The sequence below is a fragment of the Taudactylus pleione genome, unplaced genomic scaffold, assembly GCF_031769625.1.
Source record: "Taudactylus pleione unplaced genomic scaffold, aTauple2 ptg000041l, whole genome shotgun sequence".
Classification (NCBI taxonomy): Eukaryota; Metazoa; Chordata; class Amphibia; order Anura; family Myobatrachidae; genus Taudactylus; species Taudactylus pleione.
This window is the reverse complement of record NW_028284443.1, coordinates 66,134,042-66,160,885: the sequence shown is the minus strand read 5'-3', so window position 1 is coordinate 66,160,885 and position 26,844 is coordinate 66,134,042. Positions and strand designations below refer to the sequence as shown.

The 26,844-nt window shown below is 47.0% G+C and overlaps 1 protein-coding gene across 1 annotated transcript in view; it reads left to right on the top strand.

Annotated features, from left to right (window-relative positions):
• NDFIP2 (Nedd4 family interacting protein 2) overlaps positions 1-17,579 on the top strand; it is a 345,019-nt gene extending 327,440 nt beyond the window's left edge. Inside the window, exon 10 of the transcript XR_015872919.1 lies at positions 17,186-17,579. The gene's annotated coding sequence lies outside the window, so the exon portion shown is untranslated. The remainder of the gene's footprint in view (positions 1-17,185) is intronic.
• Positions 17,580-26,844: the final 9,265 nt, after the last annotated feature.

Genomic DNA, 26,844 nt, shown 5'->3' with positions numbered 1-26,844 from the left:
AGTTCAGAATCTCTCCAGTGCTTTCAGCATCCAGCCTCAATACAGCTGTCACTATAGCATCCAGCCTCAGTTCTGCAGTCAGTACTGCATCCAGCCTCAATTCTGCAGTCACTACTGCATCCGGTCTCAAATACCACTGTCACCACAGTATCCTGACTCAGTTCTGCAGTTACTACTGCATCCAGCCTCAGTCACTACAGCATCCAATCCACTGTGCCATTGTGCCTCCTAGACCATGCGGTATATATTAGAAGCTATACTAGGGTATAGCATATTTCTTGTAGAAATATTCCCTAGGGCCACCGTAACGAGATTCTCCATTTCACATGGTATCAGTCACCAGTGCAAAGGACCGCCACCTTCCAACTGGGTGCAGCTAAGCCCATATCCTGCTTGGAGGGGTCACTGGCAAACACCTCCCAGCTGGTTAGACTCCGCACCTTTGTACAGGTCTCGTCAACGACTGGTATTCGTGGATGAGGAGATCTTGTGTACAGGCCCCACGTCTCAGATCCCCCCTTCAGTCCTGAACCTCAGCTTGCACCCCACAGTAGGGAATTCCATACAGCCAGTCGTGACAGTTTGCTCAGGCCATACAAATATGCAAGCCGCTGAGTTGGAGGATAAGGTGGAGGTTTTTGAGCTGCTCTCTCGAGTGGACACTCATGAGACATTTCTGCGGGTTGTGGGGCAACACCTGCAAGAATTTTCGTGGTTATTCAAAGGAAAATTTTTTACTCCTTCTGTATCGTCTCCAGCTATTTCTCAAGTGTTATCAACAAAACTTCCTGTGTCTGGTTTTTCTGAGTCTCATATTTCACCCCCTTATACATCTGGGGAAAGCTTTGAGTCTTCAAATCTGTCTTCCGGAGATCCCCTATCTACGTCGGCAACTGTTTCCAGTGAACATAACCTCCTTATAAGTTTTTCTCAGCTTTTTGGAACAATTCCAATGTCTTCTCCCCAAGATATTCCAACTTTTTTCTAAGTCCTCTAGTACTACCCCTGATGTATCTAACATCACCGTCAGGGAGGCTGGAGTAAGGCATCGAAACTTCCTGCGTCCCAAGCTATCGGAGAGGGAACGTCAGAGCCGCCGGAAACTACAACTATGCCTGTATTGTGGTTATGATGACCATTTTATCCGAGACTGTGCTCTTCATCCTTCTAGAGGTGGGGACAAGGGTGTGCTCTTCAAAGACGGCACTTCAAGTTCTTCCCCGTCATCACTGGTGATCGCTACTCCTTCCATTTCAAACAAAAAAGAGACACTTTCAAAACAAAAAGAAGTTTACAACTAGGGTCCAGTTACAAGATGCTTCTTTCCTTGTCTAAGAAAGGTAGGAGGTCTTCAGTCAGTTGTCCCTGAGAAGTTATGTAGTAAACCAGTCTTAAACTCTTTAACTTCAAGTACTGTACCCCAGGGGGGGAAATAAGTGGCTCTCCCCAGGAGGTGATTTTAAGTCTTATATCTCAAGACAAAGCTTCAAGCTCCTCATCCAAAGGAGGGAGTTCAAGTGACATACCCCAAGGAGGGGTTTTAAGTTTTGTTCCTCAGAAGGAAGTATCGAGTAATATACCCCATGAAGGGGTTCTAAGTCTCTCACCCCAAGACGGGGCTTCAAGTCTCATATCCCTAAAGAGAGTTTCAAGTTACTCACCCCAAGAAGGGTTTACAAATCCCATACCCCAGGATGGATTTTCAAGAGTTTTACCCCAGGGAGGTGTTTCAAGTTCCATGCCCCAGGAGGGGGCTTCAATTTTGAATCTTTCACCCTGAGAGGGGGGGTACAAGTTCTGTTCCCCAAGACGGGGCTACCAGTCTAGTACCCCAGGTGGGGTTTTCTGGTGTTCTACCCTTGGAAGGGGTTACAAGTTCCGTGCCCCTAGAGGAGGCTCCAATTTCACATTTCGCAACCCAAGAAGGTTTCCCTTCTGCTCCACAGGAGGTTTTTTTCCTCCCTGAGCTCGCCATAGGAAACCTGCATTGTGGTTTGACAGGTGTACCGCCCCATTCAAACTCCCCACCTGCCCCCCAGGAGGGGGCTTCAAGTTCAAGTTTCACTCCCCAAGAGGGGGTAACAAGTCTCATACCCAAGGAGGGGCCTTCAATTTCAAGTCTCTCACCCCAAGCAGGGGTTGCAAGTATAATTCCCCAGGAGGGGTCCTCTGGTGTTGTTCCCCAAGGAAGAGTTACAAGTTTCACACCCCAGGAGGAGGCTTTTGTTTCGAGTTTCACACCCCAGGAGAGGGCCTTCATTTCGAGTTTCACGCCCCAGGGGGGGCCTTTGTTTCAAGTTTCACACCCCAGGAGAGGGCCTTCATTTCAAGTGTTACACCCCAAAAAAGGGTTTCAAGTTTCATACCTCAAGAAGGGGGTTTTGAGTCATTCACCCCAGGAGGAAGTCTCTGTTCTTGCATCCCAAAATGAGGTTTCCTATTTCGTACCCCGAAAGGAAAAGCCAAGTCAGCTTCCCCAGAAGGGGATTTCAAGTCTTGTACTCCAGGAGGGGGTCTCAGGTCTCGTACTGCAGGAGAGGGTCTTAGTTTTGAGTTCACTCCAGAAGGAGATTATAAGTTTCTCGCCTCAGGATGAAGTTTCCAATTCGAGTTATATACCCCAGGAGGGGGTCTCTAATCCTTATATCCAAGACAGAGGTTCAAGGGATGTACCCCAACAGGGGTTTTCTAATGCTATGCCCCAGGAGGGGGTTTCTAGTGTCATGCCACAAGAGGGAGTTTCAAGTGCTATTCCCCAGAAATGGATTTTAAGTATCCTACCCCAGGATGGGGATCCAAGTATCTTACCCCAGGATGGGATTCCCAGTGTTATACCCCAGGAGGGGGCCTCGAGTCTAGTACCCCAGGAGGGGGTCTCAAGTCATATACCACAGGAGTGGAGTTTGAGTTTCATACCTCAAGAGGGGGTTTCAAATTTCATACCAAAAAAATGGTCCTTCGATTTCACACCCCAGGAGGGGGTTTCAAGCCTCACAGGAGGTTTCTAGTTGTATACCCCAGCAGGGGTTTTCTAGTGTAACACCCCAGGAGGGGGTTTCTAGTCTCTAGCCCCAGGACAGGATTTAAAATCTTATACCCCAGCAAGGGTTTTCAAGTATTACATCCCAGGAGGGGGGTTCAAGTCTCTCTCCCCGAAAGGAGGTTTCTAGTGATGTGCCTTTTTCAGTTACTCTTTTTCCCAAAAGCAGGACTAGTTTTACAAATTTCAATGACAAGCAGAATTCCCTAGGCACAAGTAAATGTTTGGGAGGTCTGACATTTGCGTTTACCGGAGTGTTGGAATCCATAACTAAGAAGGCAATGATAGAAGAGTTTGGAGGCAAAGTCTTCGAAAATATCAGTACTAAAATGAATTACTTGGATGTGATGGTGGAGAGTCCAAGAGGAAAAAAAGCAAATAATTTAGGGATTAAAATTATTGATGAAGATGGCCTTCGGTTGCTAATAAATACCAGCTCCAATTTTTTTGTCTCCTTCGAGTTCTTCTATCAGTTTGAAGGACGAACTCAAGTTTAGTTGTTTCATGCAAGCCTCAGTCGAGAGAATCTCTAAGTGATGTTGCCTCCAAGGGAGATTCTGCAGCTCAAGAATCGTCTAATAAATCGATGCCAATAGTTTTTGATGGAGAGGTGCCTCACTCAATACACTACGTTGCTGAAACACTTTGACACCCTAATTAGAACTGATCCATCTTGTGGTATCACTCCCACCAATCTTGTTAAGTTTCTCATTTTGAACTTTAGGGGGAGAGCTTTGGAGTGGGTCAATCCACTTATTGATTCCAAGGATCCTATTCTGCTGGATGTGGGAGCTATCAGTACAGCTCTGATTAAGGAATTTATTCCTGTGGATTTGTCTTTGATTTCCTTTTCTGATAAAGGTTTTGAGTTGATTTCACCACCGTCGGATATTAAACTTAGATGTACCATCTTACTTCCGTGTCAAGACAATATGGTACAGGAGCCATCTCTACGAAAGAAGAAAACGTCATTCCGTACCAAATATCAGCTCAAGCTTGGTAAAGCTACAAAGTCCTCATAGTAATTCTGGAAGTTGCTTTCTTCAAGTTTTGTGGAATCCAACTCTTCCTATATTTTCAAGCAAGATTTTTTGATGTTTTCAAGTAAAAACATTTTTTGTGTACTCATAGTGAAGATCTCTTCAAGTTTTTTTGAAGTTTTAAGCCCAAGAAGGATTATCTGGAGATATTCACTTTTCTTGTTCTGTCCTTCTGAGAAGTTCCATTTGAGCCTTCGTGGGTGTCTGGTGTCCACCCTGAAGGGGTTGGGTACTGTCAGGGTTCAGCCTAGGAGCGGCTATCTCTCACCTCTGCGCCAGGAAGTTGCCTGAGCAATGTTGTTGTTTTCCAGTGTCTGCTGATGCTACTTCGTTCCAGGTCTGTCCTTGTGTTACTCCTGTGATTACCAGTGCCGACTCTTGTGCTTCAGTGTGTACTGAATGTCTCTCCTGTGCTTACAGCAAATACCTAATCATTGTGCTCAGTGAGTTCAGTATATCTCTCCTGGGCTTGCAGCAAATACCTAATCATTGTGCTCAGTGAGTTCAGTATATCTCTCCTGTCCTCACAGCAAATACCTAATCATTGTGCTCAGTGAGTTCAGTATATATCTCCTGTGCTCACAACAAATACCTAATCATTGTGCTCAGTGAGTTCAGTATATCTCTCCTGTGCTCACAGCAAATACCTAATCATTGTGCTCAGTGAGTTCAGTATATCTCTCCTGTGCTTGTAGCAAATACCTAATCATTGTGCTCCAGTGTGCTCTGAATATCTCTCCAGTGCTTTCAGCATCCAGCCTCAATACAGCTGTCACTATAGCATCCAGCCTCAGGGCCTGATTCAGAGCCGGACGCTATTTGCGCTCGCTCGTTCAGAAAAAGGGGACGGATATTTAAATAGAGCGCTCGCTCTTTGCGGTCTGTTGACGTCTCTATGTCTGAACGAGCGAACGAAACATGCACTCGCTATTTTTTATAAAACGCCCCCTGGCCGTTCGCATCATACGTCATCTCCGCTATTTATTAGATTAATCGAGTACATCGAAAGGCATTTGAACTGTTCACAGTGCTTGTGGTTGGATTTTCCCACCGCATTCATGCGAGCAGTTCAGTCTAAAAGACAACCAAGTGACGTGGTTGATGACGCTGCTTTGTTAATTATGCACACCCTTAAAATGCCCGTTTTGACCGTTTGGCACGCCTGCATTCGGATCTCCACTCCTCGTTTTCAAGCACCTTCCCCTGTTACCACCCACAAACGCCTCATTCTGTCACTCAAATTAGCAGGCATTCGCTGTTTTGCGAGCACACAATTTCCGACCGCAATGACTGGTTCGCGCAAGCGTATTACAATCCATACGCATGCGTGGTTGTGCGAACATCACTCGGAGCGAACGAGCGGCCGCTTACGAGCGGCTCTGAATCAGGCCCTCAGTTCTGCAGTCAGTACTGCATCCAGCCTCAGTTCTGCAGTCACTACTGCATCCGGTCTCAAATACCACTGTCACCACAGTATCCTGACTCAGTTCTGCAGTTACTACTGCATCCAGCCTCAGTCACTACAGCATCCAATCCACTGTGCCATTGTGCCTCCTAGACCCTGCGGTATATATTAGAAGCTATACTAGGGTATAGCATATTTCTTGTAGAAATATTCCCTAGGGCCACTGTAACAAGATTCTCCATTTCTCACAGTATCAGTCACCAGTGCAAAGGACCGCGACCTGCCAGCTGGGTGCAGCTAAGCCCATATCCCGCTTGGAGGGGTCACTGGCGAGCACCTCCCGGCTGGTTATACTCCGCACCTTTGTACTGGTCTCTTCAATGACTGGTATTAATGGATGAGATCTTGTGTACAGGCCCCACATCTCAGATCCCCCCTTCAGTCCTGAACCTCAGCTTGCACCCCACAGTAGGGTATTCCATACAGCCAGTCGTGACATTGGGTCAAAATTTATTATTGTAATCATTTTTATAGTTAACACTCACCAGCTTTGTGGAGATCTCTGGGACTGCAGAGAGATGAGAAATGAGGCAGCAAGCACTTGCTTCTGTATAGTCAGACACTGCTTGCAGAGCTGGGGCGGTGCCATACCACAGGCAGCGAAAGAGAGCTAATAGAGGCATGCCTCTGAGTATGGGGGGGCGTGCCTTGAGCACTGATGGACACCTTGGATGTGTAATGTGACCAGAAAAGGCACTGTAGTGTTTAAAGATTGGAGCTCATCAAAAACAGCAAGAGAAGACACAGTGATGCAGGTAGGAGAATCAATGGACACTGAAGCTTAGTTTAGTGAGGGGAGAGTTACAGTGAGTAGGGGTTGAAACAGGCTCCCAGCAATCAGACCCATTTCCATGTGTGCCCCCCAGCCATTGACCTCACTGCACGGTCATTGGGGCTTACACTATAGCAGGGACTCACACAGCATGGGGTCACCCTCCCAAAATTTAAAACCAGCCGCAATCTGGTCAGCCCAAGGCTGGAAATCCTCTGAGATTTGGGACACCAAAAATAAAATGGCCTCACTGAGGATCAACCAGCCCAGGGATTTTCCTTGCACCCATGGTGGCGGTGGGTGATGGGAATAATGTTTGAAAGATAGACTTAATATTGTTCTTTACAGTGGATCTACAGGTCCTAGCAAGCCTGCACTGGCCTGAGACCCACACATACCAGCATGTCCAGACATAAAGGACCTGATTGTACCAATAGTTCAACTGTAAAGAAAATATTACAAAAATGGCAGGACACACACATGGAATGTTTTAAGCCTTTATTACACACACTCATTCACACTTCATACTTACCTTGTTGTGATCAGTCCCCTTGTCTTTGTAGAAGTCCTGGTTCTTGGTAAAATAAAAAAATGTCACCCAAGCTCATGGACATGCTGTAAAATGGGCCTGTTTTTGTTCCTACCGTATAATTAACCTCAATAACATTTATTTCCAGTAATTTCCAATAAATTTTTACCACCTCACAATATTATTTGCTTCATCTAGTTAAAGCCAAAAGGTTGCATCCAGCTAGCTGGCTGAGTAAGCTAAGTGACACAGTGGGCGGCACTAACATGTGGCAGTTCAGCTTCTAATTTCCAACACTGATACAGTGTGTTATACAGCGTGGGTTGGATACACCAACAGTGCACTTACTGTGACAGCAGTGTCGGCAGAGCGGGGTTGCTGACGTTGTCCTCAGTACATGGAATGGCAGTGCTGCGGTGCTGGCAGTGTCCTCGGTGAAGGGTACCGGTGTTGTCGGCAGTGCGGGGGTGCCAGCGGTGTCTTTAGTGCAGGTTTGCTGGCTGTGTCAGCAGTGCGGGGGTGCCAGCGGTGTCTTTAGTGCAGGTTTGCTGGCTGTGTCGGCAGTGCGGGGGTGCCAGCAGTGTCTTTAGTACAGGTTTGCTGGCTGTGTTTGCAGTGCGGGGGTGCCAGCGGTGTCTTTAGTGCACGTTTGCTGGCTATGTCGGCAGTGTGGGGGTGCCAGCAGTGTCTTTAGTGCAGGTTTGCTGGCTGTGTTGGCAGTGCGGGGGTGCCAGCGGTGTCTTTAGTGCAGGTTTGCTGGCTATGTCGGCAGTGCGGGGGTGCCAGCGGCGTCTTTAGTGCAGGGTGCCGGTGGTGTCGGCAGAGCGGGGATGCCTGCGGTGTCCTCAGTGCAGGTTTGCTGACTGTGTCGGCAGTGCAGGGGTGTTCTCAATGCAGGGTGTCGGCAGAGCGGGTGTGCCAGCGGTGTCCTCAGTGCATGTGTTCTGACAGTGTTGGCAGTAAAGGGGTGCTGGTGGTGTCCTCAGTGTGGGAGTATCAGCAGTGTCGGCTGTGTGGGGGTCGCTGATGGTGTCCTCAGTATGTGGGGCAGTAGTGCAGGAATGTGGGCAGCTGTGGTGTCGGCAGTGGGGGATGCTGCCAGTGGGGTTGCGTCTGTGTCGGCAGTGGGGGGTGCCAGCGGTGTCAGGAGGCGGGCGCCTTCTTCTTTTTTTCTCTTTCTGTGCATTTTCAATGGGCTTAATGCTGATTGGCTGAGAGCCGTGACAGACGGCTCTCTCAGCAAATCAGTGTTAAGCCCGCTCAAAACAAAACCTTGCGACCTGACAGCAGAATTGCAAGGTTTTGCCTCTGGTGAGGGATCCGGGGCAGGCAGGGAGATCCGAGCTTAGCTCAGATCGCCCCAAATCCCCAAAATTCGGGTGGGTTAGGATCTCTGAGATCCGAACCCACTCATCTCTACTGACAAGCCATATGCCCTGAAAAGCATAGACTTTTTTATTCTGCTTTTTGACTTTGCTTTTAATTAGTGCCCTTTGGGGAAGATTTATAAAATCTTGCAGAGATATACAGTGGAGAAGTTGCCTATAGCAACTAATCATCTTCTGTCAATTTACAGGAGGTACTAGAAAAATAACAGTTAGAAGTTGATTGATTGCTATGAGCAACTTTATGCCTTGTTGTAAAGGTCTGTCTCAGCAAGGATAAAAAGGCGCCTGCCGAGACAGATCTTTACAATGTGCCTTCTTTTTGCATCTTTTACATTTGTAATAGATGGCATACGTCTTTCCTTGATCACGGTTGTCAGGGGAGTCAGTGGTGTGAAGTACTGTGGAAGAAATCAGGAAGAGAACAATCTATGATATCTGATCTAGACCCTTTTTCATATATATGGAGTAATGTATTGTGATAAACCTCCAAAAACTGCAGTTTTTGGAGAATTTATCACATTTTTATGTTTGGTAGATCCCACCCTATGGGGTATATGTAATAGGGTCTGAACGGTATATTTACTAAGCATTGGATGGAGATAAAGTTAACGGAGATAAGGTACCAGCCAATCATCTCCTGCCATGTCACAGGCTGTGTTTGAAATATGACAGGTAGTAGCTGTTTGGCTGGCACCTTATCTCCATCGACTTTATCCCCATCCAAGGCTTAGTAAATAGACTCCTTAGATTCTAAGAAATGCAAGTTTTTTGTGATGTAAGTGCGACTAATGTAACAGACTACAAGGACATGCAATCTTGCACTAAACTCGCATCAACCCTTCTCTTCACTCTCCAGATGTTTTCCACGTATCAAAGCCCTATATAAATCACACCTACCTCCATTTCACCTGTGTGGGTGTAGCAATGGCGATTCTTCTGAACTCCTATGAGATGTGCATGGGTGGAGTCAATAAACCTACAGCCGGGATGTCGGCTGCCAAATCCCGGCTCCGGAATTCTAAACTATGTCCAGAAGACCTGCGCCAGAATCATGACATGAGTGGAGATGCTGATGCCAGAATCCCAACAGCCGGCATCCCGATTGTAAGTATAGTGGGGCGGGTAAGCCACAGTGGGGGGAGGTTAGGTTTAGGCACCACAGGGGGAGTTAGGGTTAGGCTGTGGGAGGGGGGAGGTTAAGGTTAGGCTGCGGACAGGGGGGGTAAGGGTTAGGCACCACCTGGGGGAAGGTTAGGGTAAGGCACTAAGGGGGATGGTTAGGGTTAAGCACTAAGGAGGTAGGGTTAGGTTTAGGCTCTAACAGGAAGGTTAAGGGTTTGGGTGCGGGGTAGGGAGGGTTAATGTTAGGATACAGGAAAGGAGGGTTAGGGGGTAAACAGGGCAGGGTTACAGTACTTACTGTTCCTCTGTCGGGATTGTCAGCATCGAGATGTCGCTGTCGGTCATTGACAGGCCGCATCTCAATTGCCGGTATTTCACACCCAACCCAAAGGGCGCAGGAGCGTCACCAGATCCAGTGGCAGACGAACCTATAGATTGTGGATGTACCTGGACTACCTCTCAGATCAGGAGGTGCTGCAGCTTTTTAGACTTAATTGCTCAAACCTCCTGAACTTATATGAGCAGGTGCAAGATGACTTAGTACTGCTGTCTGGTAGTACTATGCAGTGCCTCGTTTGCATAAATTATGTGTGCCCTGCACTCCTTTGCAACAGGCTTGTTTCAGTCTGTTATCTCTAGGGTATTGGGGATCAGGGGCATAACAAGCTGTATGAAGGCCCAATAGCAAAAGATTGTAAGGGCCCCTATGTACTACGCAATGCTGAAAACTGTATATTACATGTAACTTTGACAATGAATATGGGCCCCCCTAAGCTCTTGGCCCCATAGCAGTTGCACCCCTTGCCGGGGCCGCCATCAGGGGCGGGGGGGGGGGGACTGCCAGGACTGAAGTCCTGGGCCAGGACAGAAAAGGGGGCCCGCCCCTGGTTCCCACCACCCCAGGCTCCCGGGAGCTTGGAATAGTTTCCAGAGCTTCCCTTAGTAGCTTGGCAGGCCCATAGCCATCTGGCTACCCTGTGTCAGGTCGCTTTTACAGGCAGCCAGCTCGGAGACAGGTGTATGTATAAAAAAGTGTTTTCTTTTAATGCTGTGCAGCACTTGTGATGTCATGCTGCACCGCTGAGAGGATCCATGAGATTAAGAGGAGCAGCTACCAAAGTAAAGTAAGTGAGTGATGCTGGGCTGGCTGGAGGCACACAGGCTGGCTGATGACACACAGAAGGGGACTGGCTGGAGACACAGATGGGGGGCTGGCTGGTGACATAAAAGGGGGGTGACTGGTGACATAAAAGGAGGGCTGGCTGGAAACACACAAGTTGGGGGTGGCTGGAGGCACAAGTGTGGCTGGTGACATAAAAGGGGGCTGGCTGATGGCACACATAAGGGGGCTGGCTGGAGACAAAGATGGGGGGCTGGCTGGTGACATAAAAATGGGGTGACTGGTGACATAAAAGTTGGACTGGCTGGAAACACATAAGCTGGGGCTGGCTTGAGGCACAAGTGTGACTGGTGATATAAAAGGGGGATGGCTGGTGACACATAAGGGGGGCTGACTGGACACAGACAGAAGGGGGTCCTAGCTGGGGGAGGCAGAAGGGGTTCTGTCTGGAGCTGGAGAGACACTGCAGGACTGGAGTTGCAAAAACAGGGTGGTTTGGGGCAGTGAAGTCAATAGCTGGGGAGGCACACATGTATAAACACACAGTTTTATATCAAAACTCTGTAGCATGTCAGGGAGTATGATAGGGGAGGGAGTATGACAGGGAAGGCTCTACCTATTTTACTCCACAATTTCTGATGTCAGACCTGCCCCCTGCATTTATGGTAGTTACACCCATGTTGGGGATTACACAGGCCACTTTTCCCAGGCATTTAACTCAAATGCTCTATGCTTTGAAGAAAATGGGGCATACATATATCTCATTCCCCAGTCATGAGTCAGCCTTCTATAGGCACTCCAGGTTCCCTAATATACATGGAGCCTTAGACTGTACCCACATTGGCATCAGAGCACCATTAGAGTATTATTAACCTCAATATAATTTATTTCCAGTCATTTCCAATAAATTTTGACCATCACACAATATAATTTTTTCTCAGTGAAGAGTACCGGCGATGTCAGCAGCGCCAGCGGTGTCTCTAGTGCAGGTTTGCTGGCTGTGTCAGCAGTGTGGGGGTTGCTGACTGTGGGCCTGATTCAGAGCCGCTCGTAAGCGGCTGCTCGCTCACTCCGAGCGATGTTCGCACATCTGCGCATGCATATGGGTCATAATGCGCATGCGCCAACCAGTCATTGCGGTCAGAAATCGTGCGCTCGCAAAACAGCGAGGGCCTGCTAAGTTGAGTGACAGAATGAGGCGTTTGTGGGTGGTAACAGGGGAAGGTGCTTGAAAGCGGGGAGTGGAGATCCGAACGCAGGAGTGCCAAACGGTCAAAACGGGCGTTTAATGGGTGTGCATAATTAAAGCAGCGTCATCGGCCACGTCATTTGGTTGTCTCTTAGCCTAAACTGTTCGCATGATTACGGTAGGAAAATCCAACCACAAGCACTGCGAGCAGTCGAGACGCCTTTCAATGTACTCGATTAATCTAATAAATAGCGGAGATGACGTATGATGCGAACGGCCAGGGGGCGGCTTTACAAAATAGCGAGCGCATGTTTCGTTCGCTTGCTCAGACTTAGAGACGTCAACAGACCGCAAAGAAAGAGCGCTCAATTTAAATAGCCGGCCCCTTTTTCTGAATGACCGTTCGCAAATAGCGTCCGGCTCTGAATCAGGCCCTGTGTCCTCAGTGAAGGGTACCGGTGGTGTCAGCAGAGTGGGGGTGTCGGCAGTGCGAGGGTTGCTGACGGTATCCTCAGTACATGGAATGGCAGTGTGAGAGTGCTGGCGGTGTCCTCAGTGCAGGTTTGCTGACTGTGTCGGTAGTGCAGGGGTGTTCTCAATGCAGGGTGTTCGGGAACATGGGGGAGCCAGTAGTGCCAGCAGCGGGGCTGCCGGCAGTGTCAGCAGTGGGGGTGCTGACAGCTGGTGTGTTGGCAGCGGGGGTTGCCAGCAGCAGGTGTGACGGCAGTGGGGGGTGCCATCCGCAGGAACCAGCGCCATCTTCTTTTTTCCCTGCATTCAATGGGCTTAAGGCTGATTGGCTGAGAGCCATGACAGACTGCTCTTTCAGCCAATCAACACTATGCCCATTGAAGGCAAAGAGATTTTTAAATAGGCAAACCTCGAGATCCAACAGAGGATTGCGAGGTTTTGCCTTGATTAGAGATCCGGGGCAGGAGGAGAGATCCGAGGGGTGCCTCGGATCGCCCTGGATCCTCAAAGTTCAGGTGGGTACGGTTCTCAGGGAACCGGACCCGCTCATCTCTACTCAAAATACATCGTTTTTAATTATTTTCAGCATCTGTGTAGGGAACCATGTTTTCAAATCTGTTTGAACTAGCTTCCAAGTTAATTAGATACTGTTCCTTCATGTTCAACATTAAACAACCCAGGTGTGATGAGTATGTAAACGGTTTCCTGATATGCTTTTTAAAATTTTTACCTCTCTAGAACCACCCGGTGATTCGGGTGTCAAACCTGGCTCATGACACTTCTGCCAAGAACACGTGACCTGGCTCAGCATAAATATAACAATCTTAGAATTGCCACCAGGGGGCGTCTTTAGAGAGGAGGAGGCCTGTGTGCATCCCCTGAGACGGGCCCCCTCCTCTCACTCTGGTGGACGGCAGCCGACTGACACGGCTGGCCGGCCACCGCAGAATAGATTCTGGGCACTAGCGTGTGCCCAGGGTCTATTGTGCATGCGCAGATCATCGGGGAAATGGCGTGTCCGTCATTTTCCCGGTGATTTCCTCACAGCCATTTTCCGGGGTTTTGAAAGTGCTGGGAGACCCGACGCGGTACTTCGGATACGTAAGTAATACAAAGTATGACTGCAGGATGTGCGGTGCGGGCCCCCTGGACCCGGGGGCCCGTGGGCACCACACACCCTGCACCCATTATAGATACGCCCCTGATTGCCAACAGGAACATTACAGAGCACACCTTGGCCTCTGGAAGAGCAGGTTCTGCTGTCTGGCTAGGTCAGGAGGAATTCTGCTCTATGAGCCAAAGAAAGTTGGTGACATTGTTAATGCCCGCTGTATGCTACACAACATTGCCCTGGGACAAGATAGGTCAGATCTTAGGGACATAGAGGCATTCAGCGAGGAGACAGCTGATGCTTCAACATATAAAGATGTGGTCAATATGGAGAAGGGAGATGAAGTTCATGAGAGGATCATACACCAGTACTTCACATATAACATACTTCACATGTTTGTGCAAAACAAAGTCTAAAACTTACAATTACTCATGTGAGGTGCTGCTATTTATCTTTAGTCATCTGCATATGGTAAGTGTAGTTAAAATAGATAATTTTCCAAACAAACTGTGGTTTTTTTAATTAAATTTACAAACATCCACAAAACAAAATATGACCCTGTACCCATTCTCACAATTGTTATTTCATACTATTTACACACACGTTATGTTAGTAGTAAAAAACATCACAAACAAAAATCTTTTTTGCCAAATATTTTACTGAACTCACAAAAAATATAAACAATATATATTGTTCAACATATCTAAGCACTCAGTGCTTTTTTGTGGGGTGTGCTGTCTCTACCCCTACCTGGGGGAGATGTATGAAGGAGCTATATGGAGGAGGAGTGGTATCAGCGCATGTTATGTGCACTCAGAGACTTTTCATGCCCTGGGCCAGAAAGGGCATTGGTGGCCCCCTCCTTCCCCCCATTTTTTAAATAGGGACATTTGGCATGTGCCCGAAAAAGGAGATTGGTCTCATGGTGAGGGGGCATGACAAATCTGATTTTTCAAGGGGAACCAATCCCTTTGTGCCTTTATTATCCAGGTAACTGAGCCAAATACAGTGTGTATCCAATGACAGCAGTGACGATGCACAATAATTTTGCAGTGTAACCCACCAGTTCTAGATTTAGGAGAGAGCTGGTGAAGCTGCACCTGTAGCCAGGGATGCAGAGAGGGAGGGAGGAGCGGGTACTAATTACTTGGGCCCAGGCATACTGGAGAGGCCCTGCGGGGGCCCGACCGACACTGCCCCCTCCTCCCTGTCAGATGCACAGGGAGTGCACACGGGCCCCCTCCTCTCTTAAGATGCCCATGCACGCTGCTGTGTGCTGGGCTGTTAAGGGAGCAGCAGCAGTCTCCTCTGCCTTTGGGGGGAGCAATCATCCTGATTGTGCCCCCCCTGGATATGCACTGAGCTGAAGGGGCTCACAATGCCCCCTCCCCAGTGTGCAGTGCCTGTTGTTTTCTTTTTTTCTTCTTAAGGGGGCGGGCCATGCCTCATGCGATTAGGCCACACTCCCTTAACCCGGGCTCAGCCAGGCTCTTGACAAGCACTGCCTGCAGCAAGATTTGTGTATCAGAACAGGTGTGTACAAGCCTTGAGCTGGTAGTGTAGATAACCGGCTGAATGTATGGAAAGAGTGTTGCTTGTAGTGTACAGTATATGCAGCAAATATCACTGGCAGATTTGAGTCCCAAAATGTGTGCATTAAATAAAGGACGATGTAACTGAAAGTGCTTGGGGAGATGACAACATGGAGGGTGAATCAGCCACAGACAAGATAGGGGCAGTCAGGAGATACTGAGGATCAAAGAAGATGAAGCTACAAGTGAGAATGATTCTAAACAGAAAATTGTCAGGGGATGCCAAACAATGCCCCCTGCACTCTGGTGCCCTATGCCATGGCACATGTCACACCATCCTAGTTATGGCCATATGTGCACTGATACCGCTTCTTCCCCATGTATTATTGTGGGGTTGGGTGGTAATTGACAGGGGCGTCCTTGTCATTATCGGAGCTGCTATCTACAAGATAGTGTTCCAATATTCCAGGCAATGTATGAACAGTCAGTGGCATTGACCTTACGACAGCTGCAGCTATCGATATTGACAGCTGTACTTGTCGTTGACCTATCACCACAATAGGGACAACACTGTTCTTGCTGCGGCGGCTGCCGGGCTGCACACGAGATCTTGTGATGCTTGCGAGATTTCATGCATGCCCAGTGGAGCTGGCCGGGAAGGGAGACACAATTAAGGGCATAACCAGAGGTATGGGAGCCCCATAGCAAAATTTCCTCGGAGCCTCCACATGTCTACCTATACAGTGCCCCTGTAGTTGTTCTCATTATGCAATACCCCCTGTAGTTGTGCCCCTTTATGCAGTGCCCATTATACAATTCCCTTTGTATTTGTGCCCATTATGCAGTACCCCCTGTAGTTGTGCCCATTATGCAATGCCCCCTGTAGTTGTGCCCATTATGCAATGCCCCCTGTATTAGAGCCCCTTATGCAGTGCCCATTATGCAGTGCCCCAATAGTGTCCATTATGCAGTGCCCCCAGTAATGCCTCTAATGCAGTGCCCCCAGTAATGCCCTTTATGCTGTGCCCTCATTATGCTTCTAGTACTGCCCCTTATGCTGTGGCCCCCTTCTCCCGTGCAGTACTTACCTCTCTTCACACTCCAGTCCACGCTGTCAGCTCCCCGCGAAGACGCTGCTGCTGACTGGATCTGATTAGATCCAGCAGCAGACGCAGGCTCCTCGCACTGCATCACTGGGAACACTTGCCTATGAAGCAATCAGAGGTGTCTTTAGTCTCTGATCATTTCAGAGACCAGCATTCCAAGTTGCATCAGCAACTTGGCTGGCCATGATACAGAGGGTGTAGGAGGACACTTGCTGGACTGGTGGGCCCCCTAAACTGCCGAGCCTCATAACAAGCACACCCCCTACACCCTCTATAGTTACGCCATTGGACACAGTGCATCAGCACTAGGCTAATGCGCTGTGTGCTCTGACAGGGATTTCCAGAGGGTGGAGTTTTCACTCTGTCAGATGAGATATTAATACATCTCATGGGTTCTGCTTCTTGCTTCAGCTTGGTAAAGAGGCGAAGCAGGAAGAGTTATAGTGGCTTGAATAGTGCTGCTATAATACATCTCCCACATTGTGCCTTGGGGGGACTGTTGGGAGCAGAGATTGGTGGTGGTGTTGTTTGGCTGCTAGTAGTGGATCTAGTAGAACTACCTGAATGTATCCAATGGGATATGGGATGGGTGAAGGTGTGTGTGTGGGCTGAGGCTGCTGCCATTCCTCTGTCTCCTCAATGTTGGCTTCTGTGTGGTGATAGTGTTTTGAATTAATTTGAGAAGGCCCTGAAAAGAGGAAAGTACATGTAAGATGCTTGTTCATTCTAAACTACATTGTCCCTATTAATCTGTTTCCCCATACAAGCCAGACTTTCAGGATCTCCATGCTTGGACAAAGATGGTTTCAGTAGTGACTAAGTAAAGTTCATGTAATCACCAAGTTCACAGGTTCTCAAACTTGGTCCTCAGGACCGCAAACAGTGCATGTTTTCCAGGTCTCCTCACAGAATCACAAGTGAAATAATTATCTCCACCTGTGGATCTTTTAAAATGTGTCAGTGAGTAATTATTACACCTGTGCACCTGCTGGGTGACCTGCAAAATGTGAACTGTGTGGGGTCCTGAGGACTGATATTTTGAGAATCACTGCCTTAGTTGAAGCATGGTGTTTTAACAAATACAGGAATATAAGGGTGCATGCAAGTTTACATACCACTGTCTTTCAGACATAATTGCAAACTGTGAATGGTTTGCCATCTGTATTGCCTTTGATATGTTTAGATTGCCCTAAATGTTGCAATGTTATTGGCGGAAATGTTACACAACAACATTGAAGTATTGTACATGCCTGGCAAACCATGGTCTGATTGCACTTTTCTATCACTTCTATTTGTTTAGAACTCTTAAGCAAGTTCCACATCATCATCACCTTGTGGATGTCGCCTTTTGGCAGGAGCCTTGCAGCTGAGTATTGAAAAAGACAATAACATTTTAGAATACTCAGTTTTTACAATAAGTATAGGCATCTGTACCAGAATATACATATTTTACATTAATAAACAGTAATCCTTATTTGTTGTTGTCTTTACCATTTCAAAAATACTGAATGCTGTATTTGGTTTAAACATTGTACACATTCACTATAGAATGTACAATCAGGGCCGGATTAAATGGGGGGCGGACAGGTGGATAGAGCAGTTGCAGAGGGGCCACCACACCACACATTTCCAGGCCCCATACTGTTGCAAACATTGCCCTGACCTGGCCAAGTCTGCACCCTCCCTGGCTGCCTCCCGGCTGCATTGCAATGTATTACATCATGTCTGCTGCTGGGAGCCAGTTCCTGGCAGTGTTGCTGTGAGGCTGCCGGTCAGGGAAGACTGCGCAGTCTGGAGACAAGGAGCATTGGGGCCAGTGTGACCCAACAGGTTGTGCTGTCAATTTTATTGGAGGAATAAACTTAGTTGGCCTGGGACCCCCAAGGAAGGACCCGTATCCCGCGGGAGAAGCTGGGAGGGATCCGATTGGAAACTGCATTTTCTGAGGTTTTATCACATTTTTTAGCTTAGTACATCCTGCCCTAAGCAGTATTAGAACAAATAAGAAAATGTAATGAACAGTGATTTATCACAGTCACAGTGTTTTGGCCATTTTGGATGCATGATTTAAAGCAGTGATTTGTTTAAAGGCTGGTTTTGCCTTTCATTTCAGTGATAATAAATGAATGTACACTAGCTATAGCAGTGAAATTGGATAAGAGTGCCTAAAGGTGCTTAATATGCAATAGTGTGTATAAATCAAACCATGTATTTAAATTTAAAGTGCCAAGGGGTCTATTTACTAAGTCTTGGGTGGAGATAAAGTGAATGGAGTTAAAGTCCCAACCAATCAGCTCTTAACTGTCTTTTCAAACACATACTATGACATGGCATTTAGGAGCTGATTGGTTGGGACTTTATCTCCATTCACTTTATCTCCATCCAATGCTTAGTAAATAGACCCCCAGTGCCTGTATATACCATTCATTCACCATAGGAATGTCTCCAAGACAAAAGTGAATTAAAAACATATTTATTACAATAATATCACAGAATTAGTAAGAGAGACTACACATAAAAATAAATAAATAAAAACTATGCTTATCTCTTTATCAGTAAAAGAGGTCCATCATGGGCAAGATTTGTAAACTTCCAATGCGTTTCTTCTAGTTCATAGACTTCTTCAAGGGAATGTACACTAGCGCCTGCTTTTGTATTTACCTCACAAAATAATGTGTTATGTAATAAAAAGCAGAAGAAATATGTTTGAACTTGTGTGAACTTTATTATAGTAAATTACAAGAGGGTTCCTAGTAAACAGCGCTGTGGCAATGTTTCCAGCTCAGTAACTGAAGCCTACACACTGTTGCTATATTGACAGATTTCCTGTTATTGTCATCTACCTATAAATTTACCTTGAATCTTTTTGAAATAACCCGGCCTTTCCATATATCTGATAACTCATCACAGAAGTGAGGACTTTTACATTCAGATTATCTACCAGGACTTGGATTTCTTTCATACACTGGAAAAGTATTAAATGATCCCTCACAGGATTAAAGACCGTCAAAAAAGAAACATATATGTAAATGTATAGAGAGATAACCAAATAACTGCTTGCAATGAGTTGACAAGTCTAGATTACATGCATAGGTTGACGGTGCTCCCAGAATTAAAGTAGACACTACACAATATTGTTCTAGCAAGGGTTAAAAAGAAAAATAAATTCCTTTTTGAAGAGCGCTCATTTGAAACAATATACAAAATTGAAATATGTAAAAAGTGTTGAATATTAAAACATACCTTTAATATCTCATCTAAAATAATAGGGCATATAGACTTCTAATGTCAATGAGTCCACCCAGATTATATCAGTTAATTAAGTGAAAAAATAATTATATTGTATCTTATTCAATAATCAGCAAAATTCTATATCTTACTGTGCATCATCAAAGCATATATATATATATATATATACAGTATATATATATATATATTATAAGGGCACAGTCGTGCCCTTATATGAAGGCTGTATCTAAAAAAAACGGATTTCTCCATGGAGAATTCCGAAGGGGGGGCAGTGTGTTTAAGGGGCTACACCTCAAAAGCTATAAGAGGTATGGATCTGAAATTTGGCATGGCCAGGTAGAACTATCACTGGGCGCTGCATGCCAAATTTCAGGGCAAAAACATAAAAATTTAGGACATGGGAGTAATCTAAATCTCCAAATGTCACATTTTTCTGATAATCTCAATTAGGAACCCTTTTCTGCTATAGTATATGGGAGATTTTTGGGAAGGCAAAACTCAGGGTAGTACGTGCTTTTGGGGTTCAGGTAAATTAGAAAGTTACAGTTTTTAAACTATCACCTCAAGAATGCGCCATTCTAAAGATAGAACTTTTCAACTTGCTGCGCAGCCTCAGTAGGAGCCTCCAGCAGGTGTAGTCATAGTGGCTTCACTTGGGTGCAGCAAGATGGCCGTCGTTTGCGGGCGTTAGTGGGCGCTAGATAGTGGGCAATGGTAGCAGGGGTGGGGACATCAGCGGCGGTGGGGACATCACCGTCGGCGGTGTCGGCGGCGGTGTCAGCGGCGGGTCCCGGCGGAGGGTCTGGCGGTGGTGAGGAGTTGGCGGTGGTGAGGCGTTGGCGGTGGGCCTGCAATTCTGCCAAGTATGGCAGTGGTGCTCATTTCAAAAATGGCGCCTCAGCGCCATTTTTGAAATTCAAAGATGGCCACCGCGAGCCAATCACAGCGCGCGGCGACCATCTTTGAATTTCATGTTTCAGTGTGATGTGTTATTTTAATATTTTTATTTACAGGTGGACTACAGGTGGCAGTGGGCCCTAATGCCCAGCATGCTGGTACTTGTGGTTGTCCAAGTACCAGCATGCAGGGAGGTGTGCTGGGACCTATAGTTCACCTGCAAAAGATAATATTCTTTAAAATGCACCACATCACACAATCAACCTGGCACCCACAACCCAAGGGTGCTGGGGATAGCCCCGGGCTATCAGCCTAGTCCTGGGGTGCCCTGAGGAGGGGACCCCTTTATTGGGGGGGTCCTCAGCTCCTCAGGGATCACTGGCCTGGACTGACTAGTGGTCAGGGCTAATGCTGCGGCTGAGGGGCCCAGTGAAAGGGCTCCCCTGTCTGTGGCATCAGCCCCCCATTAGAAATAGTGCGGTGCTGGTCCGGGAGAACACACGGGGGACCCTACTCATTTCTTCACCTGTATTTCCAGAACCAGGACCGGATCAGAGCCCAGTGCTGGTAGCACAACTTACAGGGGACCCCTACGTCATCTGTCTCCCGTATTTTGGCAACCAGGGCTGGTTCTGACTAGCCCAGTGCTGGTTGTGCTTAAATATAAGGGAACCCTATGTCATTTGTACCCTGCATTTAAGCACAACCAAAATTGGCTGCCTGTGTTAATTAAAAAAAAAATATAAAAATGGCGTGGCCCCACCCCCCAAAAACAACCAGCACCAGGCTTTGGAGCCCCAATACTGGTTGTGCTAAATACAGGGGACAAACGACGTAGGGGTCCCCCGTATTAAGCAAAACCAGCACCAGGCTTTTCAGAACCTGTCCTGGTTGGCAAAATACGGGGGAAAAATGACGTAGGGGTCCCTCGTATTTATCGCAACCAGCACAGGGCTCTGAGCCGGTCCTGGTTCTGGAAATATAGGGTGGAAAAATGCATAAGGCCCCCCTATATTTCCCAGAACTAGCACCAGACTCCTCCTAGCGGGGGGGGGGGGGAGGGGAGGTGATGCCACAGCCAGGGGAGCCCTTTCACCGGGCCTTATGCATCCCCGGCCTGGGCTGACCGCTAGTCAGCCCAGGCCAGGGATCCCTGGGGAGTTGGGGACCCCCCCAATAAAGGGGTCCCCCTCCTCAGGGCACCCCAGGCTGATAGCCCGGGGCTATCCACAGTATCCCTGGGTTGATTATGTAAAGTGTGGTACATTTGAAAATATAAATATTGGCTTTTGCTGTGGAACTACTGTTCCCAGCAAGCCTCCCCCACATGCTGGTACTTGGAGAACCACAAGTATCAGCATGCGGGGCTATACGGGCATGCTGGTAGCTGTAATTCCACAATAAAAGTAATATTAAAAAAACACAACACACGCCGTAGAAAAGTATAATTTTATTAAAACATACATGCACACACACATGTATTCACACGTACACACACTATCTCACATACCTAGTATCTCTGAAGTCAACCTGTCCTCTTGTCCAGTAGGTAATCCAGTGGTGTACCTGTAATAAAAATTTCATACTCCCCTCCTCCTATGAGTAGATCTGTCCTCTTTGTTCCAAAGTAGGCAAATCCTGGGTCTTGGCAAAAAAAATAAAAATTACCCGAGCCCACGGACATTAGTAGTGACCTCTAAGGACACTACTACCCGAATGACAACTCCGCTGCGGGATTTCAGCCCAGAAATCCTGATGCGGAGCGCTCATTGGCTGAGAGAGGCGAGCCTTCTGCCTCTCAGCCAATGAGCGGTTCTCACCATTGAATTCAATAGAGTGAGATATCTCTCTCAACTGTGAACCTGAACAAACCATATTGCAATGCAAGGGTGTAAATACATAAATTTTTTTACATGTGGGGTAAATACTGGCTGCTTTTGCATGTAGCCCACAAATACTGCACAGCTTTATTATTACTCTACAATTTAGATGTCAGTTTGGAAACACTCCTCCCAAATCTAAATCTCTCTACACATTTTAAATCTGTCCCACCTGCAGTGCAGCATGGTTTCACCAAGATGATCAGTTGAGAGAGATATCTCACTCTATTCCCAATTCTGAATCTGGCCCTGAGTTTTCAACACAGATCCTATGGATTTTATGTAATATCACCACATATGTCACAGATTCAAATACTTAGGTAAGTAAGCAAATTGGTTTGGATTTTAGGGCCTAATTTGGCTTTGGGAATAGAGTGAGAACTCGCACTTAACTGTGTACCTGGACAAACCATGTTGCAATGCAAGGGGTGTAAATACATACATTTTTTTGCATGTAGTTTAAATACTGGTTGCTTTTGTATGTAGCCCACAAATACTGCACAGCTTTATTTTACACTGCACTTTAGATGTCAGTTTGGACACCTCCCTCCCAAATCTAAATCTCTGCACATTTTAAATCTGTCCCACCTGCAGTGCAACATGGTTTCACCAAGATGATCAGTTAAGTGCTAAATCTCACTCTATTTCCGAAGCTGAATCAGGCCCTTAAGGTGCCCATCCACTAGACAATTAAGTTGAGCGATTGAACAATAAGGATCATTCAATCGTTTGCAAATCATTTGCAAAAATGTCTAAAATGACCAGCGATGCGCGTGCCTGCTAGCTGTTTAGAGATCTATCATCGTGTAAACATGCTGGTCAATCTGACAATAACGTCAGGTTGAGCATGTTTGCAGATAATTTATGTGCCTGCACTGAACGACTGCTCATTCAGTGTAGGCACATCACAGACTGACAAACGACTGCACAATTACAATGTCGTAATCGTGCAGTTGTTTTCATGTCTGCTTGTGGATGGGCACCTTTAGTGTTGGTGTAAGAGCATAGGTAGATCAAGTACAGCACAGAGATGCTCTAGCTCCTTCTGCTTTCTGTCGTCGTCCACGAAGAGGATGGCAGATGAGAGAAGGGCCAATAGCTGTGCTGATGGAAACAACAATGAAGTGAGGGCAGTCACTCCTGTGCCAGGAGTTAGGTGGTGTTTGGTATCAAAGTGACATTGCAGAAGCCAGATTCACTGCGAGAGCACTGCCCGCACAGAAAGGAATACCTAAGAGATGGATGCAGGGTGGAATCTCCTAGTACTCTGAGTAATGCTTCCCCCTGCATGGAGAGCTGGGGGAGTGGCTGTAAGATGCGCATTTTGCTAATTAGGCTTGTTCACTTGTGATCAGGATCACAGCCTAATTGGCAAAAAGCGCGTCAATAATAATTTCGGGCAATTCTAAATATTTGCCGTGATCCCCCAAACAGATGTTTTTAGGGAGTATGCCGCAAATAGTTAATGAAAAGTTCACTACCTGCAATGTCAATTATCTTGGATAACAGTGCTGCGTACAGAATACCCTGGGAGGTGAACCTGGTTTTCTATGGCCATTATATAGATGATCTTTTTATAATTTGGGATGGGGATTCTTCTCTGCATCTTCCTTTGTTGATTCTCTCAATTTCAACTTGTTTAATTTCACCTTTACTCATGCTTACAACAGGAGTCGGATTGATTTCCTGGATGTGACCCTAGAGACAGATGGGAAGGTCATTACTACCTCTAACTTCACCAAGTCTATTAATACTACGGGTGTGCATCGGCCACTTTTCGTTTCTTCGTGTTTTGGATCTGGATTGGTTTTGCCAAAACCACACTTCCGTGTTTTGGGTTCTGGGTTTTGTGTTTTGGATCTGTATTTTTTTTAAAAAAAAGCATAAAAACAGCTAAAATCACAGAATTTGTGGGTTTTTCTGCTCCTATGCTATTATTAACCTCAATAACCTTAATTTCCACTCATTTCCAGTCTATTCTGAACACCTCACACCTCACAATAGTGTTTTTATGTCCAAAAGGTTGCACCGAGGTAGCTGGATGACTATGCTAAGCGATACGAGTGGGCGGCACAAACACGTGGCCCATATAGGAGTGGCACTGCAGTGGCAGACAGGATGGCAGTTTGAAAAACTAGGCCCCAAACAGTACATACTGCAAAGAAAAAAAAGAGGTGCAAGATGGAATTGTCCTTGGGTCCTCCCACCCACCCTTATGTTGTATAAACAGGACATGCACACTTTAACAAACCAATCATTTCAGCGCCAGGGTCTGCCACACAACTGTGCCTGAAATGATTGGTTCGTTTGGGCCCCCACAAAACAAGCTGGCAATTAATCTGTCCCTGCACAAACTTGCTCTATGGAGGCAAGATGTCGTCCTCATCCCCCTCATCCACTGATTCCTCACCCTCTTCAGTGTTGTGTACATCCTCATCCTCACAGAGTATTAACTCGTCCCCGCTGGAATCCACCATGACAGGTCTCTCTGTACGTTCTGGAGGCTGGTCTCCCTGGAAGAGTTGATAATTCATTTTTATGAACATCATCTTCTCCACATTTTGTGGAAGCAACCTCCTACGGCTTTCACTGACAAGGTTCCCGGCTGCACTAAACTCTCTTTCGGAGTACACACTGGAGGGGGGAAACTCAGGTAAAATAGAGCCAGTTTGTACAGGGGCCTCCAAATTGCCTCTTTTTCCTGCCAGTACAGGTACTTACTGTCTGACATGCCTACTTGGATGCTGTCACCGATGTAATCCTCCACCATTCTGTCAATGGTGACAGTATCATATGCAGTGACAGTAGAGATGTCAGAAATTGTTGCCAGGTCCTTCAATCCGGAACAGATGTCCAAACTTGGTCCTGCCTGCCCTACATCACCGCCAGCAGGTTGCTTAAGATACCTAAGTTTTTTCCTGGCAGCCCCAGTTGTGGGAGAAAATGAAGAAGGAGCTGTTGATGTGTCACGTTCTGCTTCAGCTGACAGTGTTTTCACCAGCAGGTCTTTGCACCTCTGCAGGCTTGTGTCGGCCAGAAAGAGAGACACCACATAGGCTTTAAACCTAGGATCGAGCACGGTGGCCAAAATGTAGTGGTCTGATTTCAACAGATTGACCACCCTGGAATCCTGGCAAAGTGAATGAAGGGCTTAATCCACAAGTCCCACATGCCGAGCAGAATCGCTCCATCTTAGCTCCTCCTTCACTTTCTCCAGCTGCTTCTGCAAAAGCCTGATGAGGGGAATGACCTGACTCAAGCTGGCAGTGTCTGAACTGACTTCACGTGTGGCAAGTTCGAAGGGCTGGAGAACCTTGCACAACACGGAAATCATTCTCCACTGCGCTTGAGTCAAGTGCATACCCCCTCCTTTGCCTATGTCATAGGTGGATGTATAGGCTTGAAAGGCCTTTTGCTGCTACTCCATCCTCTGAAGCATATAGAGGGTTGAGTTCCACCGCGTCACAACCTCTTGCTTCAGGTGATGGCGGGGCAGGTTCAAGAGTGTTTGCTGGTGCTCCAGTCTTCGGCACGCAGTCGCTGAATGGCGAAAGTGGCCAGAAATTTTTCGGGCCACCCAAAGCGTCTCCTGCACGCCCCTTTCACTTTTCAGAATATTCTGCACCACCAAGTTTATTGTGTGAGCAAAATATGGGACATGCTGGAATTTGCCCAGATGTAATGCCTGCACAATATTGGTGGCGTTGTCAGATATCACAAATCCCCAGGAGAGTCTAAGTGGGGTAAGCCACTGGGCGATGATTTCCCTCAGTTTCTCTAAGAGGTTGTCGGCGGTGTGCCTCTTACTGAAACCGGTGATACACAGCATAGCCTGCCTTGGAATGAGCTGGCGTTTCTGAGATGCTGCTACTGGTGACGCTGCTGCTGTTGCTGCGTAAGGTGATACTTCTACCCAGTACTCTGTCAAAGTCATATAGTCCTTAGTCTGCCCTTTTCCACTTGTCCACATGTCCATGGTTAAGTTGACATTGGGTACAACGGCATTTTTCAGGACACTGAGGACACTTTTTCTGACGTTTCTGTACAATCTCGGTATCGCCTGCCTAGTGAAGTGGAATCTAGACGGGATTAGGAACCGGGGACACACTACCTCCATCAATTGTCTAAATCCCACTGCACTAATGGCGGATACCGGACACACGTCTAACACCAACTTAGCAGTCAAGGTCTCAGTTATATGTTTTGCTTCAGGATGACTGCTGTCGTACTTCATCCTCCTCGCTAAGGCCTGTTGGAGGGTCAATTGTTTAGTAAAAGTAGTGGTGTTCCTACTTCCTCTCTGGGATGATGAACGACTCCCAGCAGCAGCAACAGCAGCAATGGTAGCAGCAGGTGTAGCAATGCGGGATCCTCCGGAGGAATCCCGGATAGGAGAGTCAGTCATGCCAGTGACATGGCCTGCAGGACTACTTCCGATCCTGACTAAGGAGGAAATTGACGAGGAGGGAGTTGACAGTGTGGTTTGCAGGCGCTTGGATACAACAGGACAACGGGATTTAGGTGTCCCTGGACTGCTTACGGTCTTAGCCAAAGTTTCTGAACTTGACAGTAACTTTTTAGGAACGCGCTGCAGGTGCCGTATAAGGGAGGATGTTCCTAGGTGGTTAACGTCCCTACCCCTACTTATTTCACCTTTACATATGGTACATATTGCAAGACAGTTGTTGTGCGGATTTGGATAGAAATATTGCCAGGCCAAAAAGGTGGAATGTTTGGTCTTCTGCCCAGGCATGACCGTGATGGGCTTTTTCATCCCACGGACAACAACTGTCTCCCCCGGAGCCTGATTTAAACAAACCACATCACCATCAGAATCCTCCTCGCCAACTTCCTCCTCAGCGCCAGCTACACCAGTATCCTCATCCTGTTGTACTTCAACAGTGACATCTTCAATTTGCATATCAGCAAGTGG